The following is a 15,758-nucleotide window of genomic DNA, read 5'->3' as shown; positions in this document are numbered from 1 at the left end:
ATACAGCCAACTTAACAAAAAAAAAACTTTCGAACACATTTCTTCGAAAGTTTTGACAGCTCTAATTAGATTGTATTTAGTGCACAAAAACAATTAAAATGTTTAATAGTCAATAAAATTATATATTTTTTTTTTCTTTGGTGTTGATTTGTGGATTTTTATTCAATAATTATTTTTATTTTTTGCCCGACTTATTACCTACTTTTTATTACCTACTCTGTTTCTTCATATGGACATGTAATTAGTTTAGTGTTTGTTATTTTAATTAAAGAATCACAGCTCTTCATCTGTGGTTTCTTAATCTTTGTTTTTTGACGTGATAAGCAAATAACTAAAATAAATTGAGGCATTCCACAGATTTTGATAATTTTTTTCGTCCAAAGCAGAAGACTATTACATACTCTCGGAATGGTCTTCTACAGTTCCATGCTTTTTTTAAGGTTTTCTTATGTTTTATTTTTTATATACTCTTTTTGCGTCATCCAGTTGCATTTCCTTTTTGTTGCCTTAAGAAAGTAAATAATTTAATATTTTTTACAGAATATCTATTTTGAAAGAAAAAAACGTACATTTTGGCTTCAAAAAATCTGTTCCCTATAAAAAATATGATAGAAATACTTCGGGGGAGAAACTTCATTGCCGATAGGTATTTTTATAGGGGAAATCTCTCCTAGGAAGTTTTTCCATTCAAAAATTATTGCCGATACCGATTTTTCGGACAAGAGAAATTTTTCCAGGGAAACTCTTTTGCCGATAGGGCTGAGTATCGAGAACTGTCAAAACTTATGGCTACTTAAGGTTTTGACAGCCCAGCCCATTGAAGTTGTTGTTGTAAACAAATTGGTCTTGGAAATTGTTGTTGCTTTTGACTTTGCCAAATGCCAAACGTCAAAACCTTATTACCCCATTTTGTAAGATGGCGGCTCTAATGATCATACCTTGTCTTTTTATACCATGACTAATGTCGTTTTCTATTGACGAATCTCAGAATGAGATTTGTGAATTTGACAGCTGAAAGGGGGGGTGAAGAGGGGAAATAGTGGACAAATCTCAGATTTCATGATCTATTTGCGTCTTGAGATTCAAAAAAAATGACAAAAAAATGAATCTGAGATTCAAGAATCTGATTCTGGATTTTTATCAAGATTCACGCATACAAACACACGCACTTTCACACACACTCCTCTGTTTGACATTTGTCTGAACATTTGTTGTTGTTTTATTTTTTTTATACGCACAGATTTCGCACACAATTACAAAACTAGATTTCATATTCTATTTGCAGTGGAAAATCTGAGAATTTTACACACAAATCTCAAAAGTCAATAGAAAACGACATAAAGTCGATACTTTTTGGCTGTAGCGATCTCTTTTTGTGAATGTAGTTGCGTTCAATTGACCGATGAAAAACACAAGAATATAAACTCCTGCTCAAAATTAACGCACACTTTTTTCTTCTGGAGTTATACCCCTGCATCTTATTTTAAAAGGCTTTAAAATTCTTTGGTGCATTTTTCTGTGTTTTCTTATTGTTTAGCAAGTCGAAAAAAATGCTAAATTGCACTGCAGCAGTATTATCAACAGTGGCGTATTGAGGGGGGGGGGGGGGGCCCAAGGGGCTCAATCTTATGCAATCACGTCGTATTTTATTTTCTTGAGTATGAATCTACATGAAATATCATGCCTCTGTGTTTGCAACCTCATTCGCTTTACACTTTATCTAGTTAATTTTTCTTTGAAAATTTGCAATAATATCACCCATGTTCTGCATTTCACTTACATATTTCATATGTCTCGCAAAATGTGACTTCTTATTTTTTCTTTTAAATGCTGCTTTTTTCCAATAATATTGCATCCATGTTCAAAGTAGCAGTATTTTAACTTTAGAAACTAAATAAAAATGGATGATAATTCAGTTTTGACAGTTCGAAGAATTTTCGAAGTTTTCGAAATCGATCGAAGATCGAAAAAAGTGATGAGTATAGCTTAAAAACTAGACGTGATAGGAATAAATCTGTAAACAGTTTTGAATTCAGCACATGAAAAAGTTCGAACGTAAAAATGTTTTTTTTTACAGATTACTAAACACCTTGCTGTTTGTGTAAAATGTTTGGGATACAAGAACTTGGAAAAATAGCTATTTTGAATGTGAAAGGAGACAGTAGTACGAAGTTGTCGGGAGCAGTAAAATGCTACTAAACGACTTTCAGTACCGCAGCACAGCGCTTTTCTCTCGATCAAAGATGAATAAAAAAAGAGACAAATTTGTAGTACATTTACCTTATCAAAAATGTTTGAAACATTTTTCAGCCCCCCCCCCCCCAAATTTTTTTCTGGATACGCCACTGATTATCAACGAAAAAAAGATAAATCAAATTTAACAATTCGAGGTCTGAAAACTGATTATAAAATAATTTTTGTTTTTAAGAAGAAAAATTTCAAAAAATGGAAGCGGGTGACGTTTCTTTCCCATAATTGTATGCAATACTTTGTATAGCCTCCTCTAGCGCATATGACAACAGGGCCCTATTTCATAAAACTACAAGACTAATAATTATTTGTGAATTTACTTGTAGCTTGTAAATTATCAGCAAATTTCTGTTTCATAAAGAATTTCAAAAGACTAATAATTACAAGTAAGTAGACTTGTAGCTACAAGTGAAATTTACAAGTGCGGCGAATATTTCTGTTTCATAAAAGTATTTGTAAAATTTTTATTAGTGATAGACTTGTAGCTACAAGCGATTTTTTTACAAGAGTAGAAAGACTAATAAAAACAAAATATGATGGCTAATTTTGGTTCCTTTGGGCCTTAAATGTAATTCATAGATAACGTTGTATCACTAAAATGGATCTTAAATTATCAAGCATTATAATCAAGAATTTACAACAATTTTTGGGTGTCATGGATAGAAAAAAATATACTAGTTTTGTTGTCCCTTAAAGGAGCGTTAATGGGCGTCGTTTGGCAATTAAAGTGCAATAACAATGCAGTCTTTTTAATTTTTATGGTATAAAAAATTAGTTGCCACTAAAATCAATCTTCCATTCCTAGTTACAAAAAGTCTTGCCTTTTAAATCATTATGCATTCATCTTCCTGCAATATGCACTCAAAATAGAAGCTTTTGATTGTAAGTAATTGCGGTTTAAGGATATTGTAATATTTTATTCCGGGTTCACATTAAAACTTATTTAATTTCCACTTATATTTCCGTTCAAATAAGAACACACTTTATTTCAACTCAATTTACTTTTATTATTCGCTCAAACAAACACACTTTTAAATTACTTTATTTACTACTAACAATTCGCAACACTTTATTTCACTTTTTACTGTACTCTTTCACTTTCAAGATTAAACTGTCCCGGACCCGGTCGGTGTGTACGCTGCCCTTTTATACCGGATTTTCGAGATTCGAGAATGTCTTCGAAGGTTCTCGTCTTTGCTTCTCGAAAATTCCTTTCCAAGAGGGGGCGCTTCATACTTCCAGTCTAGTTGGATATTTTGGGATGTGTTCAGAGGGTAGGTAGTTTCTTGATTATTAAAGGTCCGTTCACATTTCTACCTTTGCAGTAGTAGGTAGCGTGTTCAGACTTTTATCTTAAAAGTAGTTCAGTAATTCATCGTTACAATATGATCGAATAATTTATATAATTGAAAAATATCGAACTTCAAAATTGTTCGATATTAAAACTATAAATAAAATTAATATCAAGTGTTTTTATAGTAAAGTATATATCTATATACAAATGGTTATATATATTAGGGTGGTCGTTATTTTCCAAAAATTGGAATTTTTATGCTCCCAAGGGCTTATATGGTTGGAAATAAATAAAAAAAAAATATTCCCCAAGTTTCAAGTCTCTAAATTAATTTTAACCCGTGCCGAAAAGCGGTTGAAGTTTCTTATGGGAATAACATGGGGTTTTTGACCTTGTCCCATCAAATTTAAATTCCAGCCAAACTATTCGTTCTAAAAATCTGAAACTTGGCAGACTTATACCTTATAGTTGTAGCAATCATGTGGATTTTTTTCAGATTTTTAACTATTATAGTTTCGGATATTCAGCTCGGTCAAGAAAACCATTTTTTTCAGACTTTTTTCATTTTTTTTTTCAAAAAAAAAAAATAATAATAAATTCCTTATTCGTTTATGAGTAATTCCATGTGAAAAGAATATAGGAAAAATACCTATGTATGTCATAAAATCTTGTTGTGTCATTTTTTAACGGTTCCTTAGCTCAAAATATGAACTTCTGTATATAAATAATCCCCCAAAAAAATTAGCAAGTGAGTAGAATGAATTAATAATACAATTCCGGCTTTTCAGAAAGAAATCAATTATAACTGTAAGTGTTACCGTTGATTTTTAATAAGTTTTTTAGTATTTTACGTCATATTTTAGAAAAATGCCCCTCCCGCATAAACGAGGGGAGATAGACCCCCTCTCCCATAGTAAAAAATTATTGTATTGAACTCCTCTACAAAATACCGTTATCAATTCTTGTCGCCTAAGTTATCTTACTCGTGCCGAGCCTCATTATGGTTTTATGTAAAAATTTGAATCATCAAAATAAAAAATTGCAAAAAAACAGCTTAAAAGTGAAAAAATCATTACGAAACTATTTTTATTGAAAAGATCATAATTTTTTACTTAAAAAAAAAAATAAAAAATGGGTTTTTTAGAAAAAAAATAAAATGTGTTTTTCACCTTTTTTGTAATAGATCAGCTTAAAATGAACTAATTTCATTTTTAATAACGGTTTTTGAAAGGTCTAAATATCACCCTACAAATGCAAAAAAAACATTAATTGAATTATGTATAAAGTCGCAAGAAATATGCAAAAAAGTAATTAAAGATCATATTTTTTTACTCTCAAAAATTGAATGACTTAGGGAATTAATTCATTCTACTCACTTGCTAATTTTTTTGGGAGATTATTTTTATATACAGAAGTTCATATTTTGAGCTAAGGAACCGTTAAAAAATGACACAACAAAAATCCACATGATTGCTACAACTATAAGGTACAAGTCTGCCAAGTTTCAGATTTTTAGAACGAATAGTTTGGCTGGAATTTAAATTTGATGGGACAAGGTCAAAAACCCCATGTTATTCCCATAAGAAACTTCAACCGCTTTTCGGCACGGGTTAAAATTAATTTAGAGACTTGAAACTTGGGGAATATTTTTTTTTTATTTATTTCCAACCATATAAGCCCTTGGGAGCATAGAAATTCCAATTTTTGGAAAATAACGACCACCCTAATATATATACTAACATTCCCGACAAACATTTTATTATTTAAGATCACTATTGTCTCATTTGAGAAAATAACCATGATACTGTGGCATAAAGTAATAGCAGGACTTTACTTTCTTTGGAATTCCACAAAAGTTAGTTGACATTTCTCAGTCAGTTGATGGAAACAATTATTGTATTTTGATTTTAATTTTTTGGTGGAATTGATGAAAAAATCATATGAAATTAAATTAATTGTGCAGTAGCTATTTAAATATAAATTATAAAATAAAGGGATTACAAGGAAAACAGCTTATTAAGCAACTCAAAACAAATTTTATTTCATTTGTTGAATATGACAGTTTACGTTTGACTAGCTTTGTAGTGCAAATTCGCATTCCAAAAGCTAGTTCAAATTCGAATACGTAGTCAATACTGTGAATACACCCAATAAATGATTAACTTGAGCGAATTCACTACGTAGTCAAAATTCAACTTGCTTTTAGAATGCGAAATTGACATACAAAGTTAGTCAAGCCTAAACTCTCATACTGCCCATAATCTCGTAAAGGCCCTAACTACAAAATTTTTAATTTAGATTTTTTTGCATATTTGGAGTTACTACATTGTCTCTGATTTATACTCATTTATTTTTTTAGTCTAGGTCTTCAAATACATCAGAAAATTCAAAATGTAGTTTTGATTTTTTTCATTTTTATGTGCAAATTGCGGTAATCTGAAGGTATCCGAGAATTTTTGGTGTAGGGGGGTTCACATTGACCAACTTACCGCTATTTGGTCTGATCTGATGCTGTTTTGATAATGTGAACACCCATCCGACAGCCTGTCCGGTTTGCCGGATGGTTTTCAAAAAATTTTGATTTTTTTGGTGGTCGGACGGACATGTTAGTCAATTGAACGATATGTCTGTCCGGCAGACAGTGATAATCCATTCTCTTAAATTTGAGAGCAGAATAGACAAAAGATACATTAAAAATAAGCTGAAAAATGTGTTTCGATGAAAATTGTCTGATGAATGTGAACGAAAAATATAATTCCACCATCAGGCCAAATGACAATCGGTCTGTCCAGTAAGTTGGTCAATGTGAACCCCATAAACAAAAAATACCAAGACTGGAAACTCGGCGGTCAACTGACGTTTGCCTACAAGCTGCGAGGTGTGGTTAATGTCGTGAACCTACCCTTCAAGCAAGAAAACGGAGTCCAGAAAAGACAGTCCGACCTCCGACCGAGAAAAGCGGGGTTGCACTCACACACTTGCAACTTTTTGTGTATGAACACAAAGTCGAACGAGAATCGTGGTGGAAAGTGAGAAATGGAAAAAAAAGTGAAACAGACATAGCCAACAAGAGCAAAAGCGTCATTTTGTTATGTTTCGTTGAAGTGTATAGTCGCGTCGCGTCTTGTCTCGTGTCGTTGTTATTATAATACTAGTATAATTATAAACAATATCAAATTATAAACAATATGGAAACAAAAAAAGGTATGTTGTATATATCGCTCAAAGTGTTTGGGTTAAAATGTTGTGTCTTCTTGTGTTGTAGATGTAATCTCTAATGATGAAGAAAAATCTAGAAGGTGAAACATGCGATTGGGTATCTAAAAAAACACCAACAACAGCAGCAGCATCAAATGAAATAAAATGAAAAAAAATGTATTGTATTTTATATTGTATTTATTGTGAAAATTTCGTTTGCCAAAATAAAATAAAAAATAAAACAGTTTCAGTGAAAAAAAAAATAAATCTTGTTCTTTTTTTGTTCGCAAATACGAAATGTCATCCCTTTCTTATTCCTCTCTCTGGTAGGTTTTCGCTGTTCCGGCTCAGGTCCGCCTTCGGCTCCGTTTTCTCGGAATGGAGATTTTCACCACACCAATACATATGCAATCGACTTCGCGGTGATTATAATTTCCATACTAATTTGAGCCGCCTTCGGACCAGTTTCTGATCCGAAGTCGGACTCAGCTCCGCCTCAGGCGGAGCGGATTCGGACCGAGGTCGGACCTGTTTGCTTGAAGGGTATCGTTGTGTTCGTGTCAAATGTGTGGTGAATGTCGTGAATCTATAAATGTGTGCGTGTTAACGTCATTTACCAACGTGGTGGCTTTCACATATATTCACAGACAGCACTGTACACAAAAGGGTTTCGGGGGGAAAGACGTACGAAAGTTTCCAGTCTTGGTATTTTTTGTTTATGGTGAACCCCCATACCTCACTACCTCAGGTATTCGAGTGATCAGCTGATAAATATTTGGCTATTTTTTATTTTGATTTCTATTCGCGCCATTATTCAGCTTGAAAATAAAATAAATTTGCAAGAATTAAAGTTAAATCGATTGTACTATGCAACAATAAAAAAACAGGAATTTGCTTAAAAGAAACATTTTCCTCTTTTCAATATTTTCATTTTTGTATGCTGCTTTGGCAAGCTATCTGGATACATGGTATAAAAAGACAAGGTATGATCATTAGAGCCGCCATCTTACAAAATGGGGTAGTAAGGTTTTGACGTTTGGCATTTGGCAAAGTCAAAAGCAACAACAATTTCCAAGACAAATTTGTTTACAACAACAATTTCAATGGGCTGGGCTGTCAAAACCTTAAGTAGCCATAAGTTTTGACAGTTCTCGATGGTATCCTCATTGAATAAGAAGTACAGGAAGGGGTGTTTATCCAAATAAGTGAAGCCGCTTTTTATTAGTGTGAGTTGTACAGATGCACATGTATTGGTAAAGGGTCGGAGTCCAGATATATTGTTCACTCAAGGGGCGCCAACAGAAATGTAACTGGTCTCGTGAGAAACTTCCGTATAAATGCTATTTTTCAGTATCGAGAACTGTATCGAGTATCGAGAACTGTCAAAACTTATAGCTACTTAAGGTTTTGACAGCCCAGCCCATTGAAATTGTTGTTGTAAACAAATTTGTCTTGGAAATTGTTGTTGCTTTTGACTTTGCCAAATGCCAAACGTCAAAACCTTATTACCCCATTTTGTAAGATGGCGGCTCTAATGATCATACCTTGTCTTTTTATACCATGGTATCCTCATTGAATAAGAAGTACAGGAAGGGGTGTTTATCCAAATAAGTGAAGCCGCTTTTTATTAGTGTGAGTTGTACAGATGCACATGTATTGGTAAAGGGTCGGAGTCCAGATATATTGTTCACTCAAGGGGCGCCAACAGAAATGTAACTGGTCTCGTGAGAAACAAATGCTATTTTTCATCATAATTATATACGAATTTTAAACTGTTTTTTTTCCTCAACTAAAAACAGACTGAAAAATGTTTTAAAATCATCAAGAGTAGCTGAAACATTGGCGGTCAATAATTGCATCGCCTTGTCATCACCAATAAGAGTGAGTTCGCCCCTAAAAAACGAGCTCGAAATTTGACAGATTATATAAAATGTTTGACAGTTTATATAAATTTGTTTTTTTTTTTTAATTTTTTTGTGGCTTCACTCGCCAAACTCTATAGGTGTGATATACACCTATTCCTGTACTTCTTATTCAATGGGTATCCTTTGACATTGGTTGTAAACAATAGACCAGTTCGATTTTCTGATTCTGAGTGCACACCGGAGAGTTTCAGAACTAAGAACTGTGTTCTTTTCTTCTCTGATTTTATGAATTGTGAACTTTAATTGTATATTTGTGAAGAAAATGTAATAAAAGTAACATTTAATCTTAGAGGATATAATATATGGAGTGCTTGTGCTGTTAGTTCCGTGAAGCTTTTATAGAGGGCTCTAGTTTCTTTAAGTTTTTCGATGAGTGCATGCCTCCATTTTATTTTCATTAGATGGCTGTCATCAACAAGCGTGTTTATTTACAGCTGCGGAACCGGACTCGCACTGAAAAACGAAGGCAGCGACCCCTATCCATGTATATGGCGTTACAATGGATAAGGTATAGGAACAAGCACTCCATATATTATATCCTCTAAGCATTTAATGATATATCTAATAAATTATATCAATTAAATACTCAAATTCTGTTGTAGAGTTCAATTTTACTATGCCAAAGTCATACCTACAACTCATAATTTGTTATAAAAAATGGTTTTTAACTGAAGAGCAAGTACCTACAGGAAATCTAGTCGTGCATTTTATTTTATTAAAAAAAAGAACAACAATAATAGTTAAAAATTTCTTGCATCAGAACTTCCCTAGTGCAAATTCAGCGATAAAATATCGAACACACCTTGGAATTTGAAGTGAGCTGTCAAAAAGAAATCCGTCATACGACGTATTCTATGGGTCACCCCTAGGGTCAAGCAAACAGGTCCGACAAACAGGCTTTCTGTCCCATCCTTCAACTTCAACGGATGGATTGACGGAACGGACGCAACGCCCTTCAAGCAAACAGGTCCGACCTCGGTCCGAATCCGCTCCGCCTGAGGCGGAGCTGAGTCCGACTTCGGATCAGAAACTGGTCCGAAGGCGGCTCAAATTAGTATGGAAATTATAATCACCGCGAAGTCGATTGCATATGTGTTGGTGTGGTGAAAATCTCCATTCCGAGAAAACGGAGCCGAAGGCGGACCTGAGTCGGAGCAGCGAAAACCTACCAGAAAGAGGAATAAAAAAGGGATGACGTTTCGCATTTGCGACCAAAAAAAGAACAAGATTTATTTTTTTTTTCACTGAAACTGTTTTATTTTTTATTTAATTTTGGCAAACGAAATTTTCACAATATATACAATATAAAATACAATACATTTTTTCATTTTATTTTATTTGTTGTTGCTGCTGTTGTTGGTGTTTCTTTAGATGCCCAATTGCATGTTTCACCTTCTGCCTTTTTCTTCATCATTAAAGATTACATCTACAACACAAACAGAAACACATCACTTTAATCCAAACACTTTGAGCAATACCCTTCAAGCAAGAAAACGGAGTCCAGAAAAGACAGTCCGACCTCCGACCGAGAAAAGCGGGGTTGCACTCATACACTTGCAACTTTTTGTGTATGACCACAAAGTCTAAGAGAATCGTGGTGAAAACTGAGAAAAGGAAAAAAAAGTAGACAGACATAGCCAACAAGAGCAAAAGCGTCATTTTGTTATTTTTTGTTGAAGTGTTTAGTCGCGTCGTGTCTCGTGTCGTTGTTAATAAAATATAAGTATAATTATAAACAATTATATCAAACTATTAACAATATGGAAACTAAAAAAGGTATGTTGTATATATCGCTCAAAGTGTTTGGATTAAAGTGATGTGTTTCTGTTTGTGTTGTAGATGGAATCTCTAATGATGAAGAAAAAGGCAGAAGGTGAAACATGCGATTGGGCATCTAAAGAAACACCAACAACAGCAGCAACAACAAATAAAATAAAATGAAAAAAATGTATTGTATTTTATATTGTATATATTGTGAAAATTTTGTTTGCCAAAATTAAATAAAAAAAAACAGTTTCAGTGAAAAAAAAAATAAATCTTGTTCTTTTTTTGGTCGCAAATGCGATACGTCATCCCTTTTTTATTCCTCTTTCTGGTAGGTTTTCGCTGCTCCGACTCAGGTCCGCCTTCGGCTCCGTTATCTCGGAATGGAGATTTTCACCACACCAATACACAGCAATCGACTTCGCGGTGATTATAATTTCCATACTAATTTGTTTGCCAAAATTAAATAAAAAAAAACAGTTTCAGTGAAAAAAAAAAATAAATCTTGTTCTTTTTTTGGTCGCAAATGCGATACGTCATCCCTTTTTTATTCCTCTTTCTGGTAGGTTTTCGCTGCTCCGACTCAGGTCCGCCTTCGGCTCCGTTATCTCGGAATGGAGATTTTCACCACACCAATACATATGCAATCGACTTCGCGGTGATTATAATTTCCGCCTCAGGCGGAGCGGATTCTGACCGAGGTCGGACCTGTTTGCTTGAAGGGTATATACAACATACCTTTTTTTGTTTCCATATTGTTAATAGTTTGATATAATTATTTATAATTATACTTATATTTTATTAACAACGACACGAGACACGACGCGACTAAACACTTCAACAAAAAATAACAAAATGACGCTTTTGCTCTTCCCTTCAAGCAAACAGGTCCGACCTCGGTCCGAATCCGCTCCGCCTGAGGCGAAGCTGAGTCCGACTTCGGATCAGAAACTGGTCCGAAGGCGGCTCAAATTAGTATGGAAATTATAATCACCGCGAAGTCGATTGCATATGTATTGGTATGGTGAAAATCTCCATTCCGAGAAAACGGAGCCGAAGGCGGACCTGAGCCGGAGCAGCGAAAACCTACCAGAAAGAGGAATAAGAAAAGGATGACATTTCGCATTTGCGACCAAAAAAAGAACAAGATTTATTTTTTTTTTCACTGAAACTGTTTTATTTTTTATTTTATTTTGGCAAACGAGATTTTCACAATAAATACAATATAAAATACAATACATTTTTTTCATTTTATTTCATTTGATGCTGCTGCTAGAGATGAGCTAAGTCGTGATTTTTCAATCACAGGTATACCTGTGACTGTGATTTTGAATTCACGGTGATTGTAACCTGTGATTTTTAACCGTGATTTAAATTTTTATTAATGAAAATCCAAAAAAAAAAAAATTACACGTAGCATTATTAACGTTTGTATTTTCCAATATACACATTTCATTACGATTTTTCACGTAGGAAGTACTAATGAAGCTCTAATACGAGTGTATTTGAAACAATGGAGCTGATTTTATGAGGAAAACTCCTGGTTTAAGCAAACAGATCTGCGATTTACCAAAGCCATCCGTGATTATACTGGGGAAATTATTATTTTGTCTAAGCGACTCTTGATTTTACGGGAGAAATTTATTATATCACGGGAAAAGTAACGTTGAAAACCCTTATTCTAATCAGGGCAACCTGCGATTTCACAGCAAATATTTGCGGGCAAACCGTGATTCTTCTGGAGCCATACGTGATTGTGAGGGGTAAACAAAACATTAATTTTACCGAACTTGCGTGAATTCCGGTAAAAAAAAAACAATTCACATTTACACAAGAACTGTTGAAAAGTTGTTTTGGGAAAAATCAGAGGTTAGAAATAATTCCAAAGCACTTGTGAAGTGAATTCCGGTCAAACCAATCCACGTTTACAGAAGAACTGTTGAAAAGTTGTTTTGGGAAAAATCACAGGTTATAATTTCCAATGCACTTGCGTAAATTCCGATAAAAACAATTCACGTTTACACAAGAACTGTTGCAAAAGCTATTTATTTCCAAAATCAAAGGTCAAAAGTAATTTTCAATGCATTTTCGTGAATTCCGCTTTAAATTCACGTTTCCATAAAGCCATAACTACATTGGCTCAAAAAGTGAAAAAGTACAAAAGTGAAAATTTTCAAACGCATTTTTGTATGTTTTTTCGGGCTAGAAAATTAAAATAAATGATGCAGAATACTTATTTTTCCGCCCAAAAATTAATTTGTAAACTCTTTTTTACAAAAAAATCCCGCTAGCGAGAAAAAAAATGTTTTCACTTTTGTACTTTTTCAAAAAGTGGTGAATGTAGTTAAGCCTTAAGAATTGGTGCAAAAGTTATTTTGAACAAAATCACGGGTTTAAAAAAAATCCTTAACATTTGCGTGAATTCCGGTCAAAACAATTCACGTTTACAAAAGAATTATTGCAAAAGTTGTTTCGGGAAAAATCACAGGTTAAAAAAATTGGAAAGCAAATGCGTGAATTCCAGTCAAACCAGTTCACGTTTAATAAAGAACTGTTAAAAAGTTGTTTTGGGAAAAATCACAGTTCAAAAAAAAAAAATCCAAAGCAATTGCGTGAATTTCAGTCGAACCAATTCACTTTTAATAAAGAACTGTTGCAATAGCTGTTTTGAAAAATCGCAGGTTATAGTTTGAATTTCCAATGCACTTGTGTAACGTGAATTATTTTACGCGGAATTCACGAAAACGCATTGAAAATGACTTTTGACCTGTGATATTGGAAAAATAAATTTTTGAAACAGGTCAAGTGTAAACGTGAATTATTTTACGCGGAATTCACGAAAACGCATAAAATGACTTTTTACTTGTGATTTTGGAAAAAAAATAACTTTTTACAACAGTTCTAGTATAAAAGGGAATTGTTTTGAACCCGCAAATGCACTTTAATTAACTTTTAACAAAAAAATTTGCGAACTGTAAAGCAAAAAGTGAATATCCAATTCACGGTTAAGGTAATCACAGGTTATTTGAAGACTGTTCACACGTAGTGATTGTGATTTGTCAATCACAGGTTAAAAATCACAGGTCGTGATTTTTTGCTCATCTCTAGCTGCTGCTGTTGTTGGTGTTTTTTTAGATACCCAATCGCATGTTTCACCTTCTAGATTTTTCTTCATCATTAGAGATTACATCTACAACACAAGAAGAAAAAACATTTTAACCCAAACACTTTGAGCGATATATAAAACATACCTTTTTTGTTTTCCATATTGTTTATAATTTAATAAAATTGTTTATAATTAATAAACTAACATTATACAAACAACGACACGAGACACGACGCGACCAAACACTTCAACAAAAAAATAACAAAATGACGCTTTGGCTCTTGTTGGCCTTGTCTTTCTTTTCCTTTTCTCATTTTTCACCACGATTCTCGTTCGACTTTGTGTTCATACACAAAAAGTTGCAAGTGTGTGAGTGCAAGCCCGATTTTCGCGGTCTGAGGTCGGAGTTTCTTTGTTGAACTCAGTTTTCTTGCTTGAAGGGTTGTTGGCTATGTCTGTCTACTTTTTTTTCCTTTTCTCAGTTTTCACCACGATTCTCTTAGACTTTGTGTTCATACACAAAAAGTTGCAAGTGTGTGAGTGCAACCCCGCTTTTCTCGGTCGGAGGTCGGACTGTCTTTTCTGGACTCCGTTTTCTTGCTTGAAGGGCGGATTCTATGGGTTGGGGCATAAACAAAAAATACCAAGACTGGAAACTCGGCGGTCAACTGACGTTTGCCTACAAGCTGCGAGGTGTGGTGAATGTCGTGAACTTATCGTTGTGTTCGTGTCAAATGTGTGGTGAATGTCGTGAATCTATAAATGTGTGCGTGTTAACGTCATTTACCAACGTGGTGGCTTTCACATATATTCACAGACAGCACTGTACACAAAAGGGTTTCGGGGGGAAAGACGTACGAAAATTTCCAGTCTTGGTATTTTTTGTTTATGGGTTGGGGCATAAACAAAAAATACCAAGACTGGAAATTTTCGTACGTCTTTCCCCCCGAAACCCTTTTGTGTACAGTGCTGTCTGTGAATATATGTGAAAGCCACCACGTTGGTAAATGACGTTAACACGCACACATTTATAGATTCACGACATTCACCACACATTTGACACGAACACAACGATAGGTTCACGACATTCACCACACCTTGCAGCTTGTAGGCAAACGTCAGTTGACCGCCGAGTTTCCAGTCTTGGTATTTTTTGTTTATGGGTTGGGGCCTTTAGGATACCTTTGGATTTTTTTTGTTTGTCAACACATCGTCGCCTGAGAATTGTTTTGTCGTATACGCCAATTTTGGAATTTTGGGAAATCGCATTTTAAGGTTTGAGCTTTTATAAAAAAAAAACTGGCCGATAGATTTTTTTCAATTTTTTATAGAATATTTTGTGCGATATCTTCTTCATATTTATGTTGTCAAAATTGTCACATCTATTTTAGTCTTCAAATTATCAAGGTTTTTATCCAAAATCAGTTTGTCGTAAACGCCACCAAAATCAACTTTTTTTTCCATCCCATACACGTACGACAAAGTAGGCGCACGTACGACATTCCAATACTAAAAAATAAATAAAAAAAATTTCACAGTTCGTTTTTATTTATTAATTAAACATTTAAAAAATAGTTTCTTATTACATAGAAGTAGTATTGGTTTAACTTAGAGGCTCAATTATTAAAATAAATAGATTAAAAATAAAGGAAAACCAAAAAATATGACCATAAACATAAAAAAAAATTTTTAAAATGTCTTAACAAAAAATAGAAGTCATCCTATGGCTATGAAATATGAAAGACATAAAATAAAAATAAACCAAGTTTGGTTAAATTAATAAATTAATATATGGTCATAAATAAAAGTAAATTAAAAATAAATATCAAACTAAAGAATTTATTCTAATTTTTTGATTTGAATAACGCTTCATAATATTCTTGGTCTGATTTAGGCATAAATATGAAAAGGCTTTTAATATCAATAATCTTATCCTTAGTTATCGAGTTAGATTTTTTAGTAATTTGAAGACATTGGCTGAACAAATTTACAGAAGTTGCTATGGTAGACTTTTTATATGTTTTAAATATTGATGAGCTTTTATATTCCACTTTTCTACCGCTCGCTTTATAAAATAGTGTAAAAGTATCATCAGTAATTTGTAAAACAATAGGTAACGCAAATTTAGCGAAGAACAATGGCGGCTTAAAAAAATAATTTTCGACCAGCAGGTGTTTTTTGCGAGCGGGTAACAAAACTCACAGCAACGCTTTTTCGCTTC

The 15,758-nt window shown here is 33.6% G+C and overlaps 1 long non-coding RNA gene across 1 annotated transcript; it reads right to left on the bottom strand.

The window, feature by feature from the left end:
- Nucleotides 1-215: 215 nt before the first annotated feature.
- On the bottom strand, nt 216-1,596 carry LOC129920162 (uncharacterized). The gene is made up of 3 exons (XR_008773198.1): nt 1,338-1,596; nt 570-958; nt 216-506 (listed from the first exon to the last, which is right to left on the bottom strand). It is a non-coding gene; the product is annotated as an uncharacterized LOC129920162 (long non-coding RNA).
- Between the last annotated feature and the right edge of the window lie 14,162 nt (nt 1,597-15,758).

This window comes from Episyrphus balteatus, chromosome 4, assembly GCF_945859705.1.
Source record: "Episyrphus balteatus chromosome 4, idEpiBalt1.1, whole genome shotgun sequence".
Taxonomy (NCBI): Eukaryota; Metazoa; Arthropoda; class Insecta; order Diptera; family Syrphidae; genus Episyrphus; species Episyrphus balteatus.
This window is presented reverse-complemented; position numbering and strand designations above follow the sequence as displayed.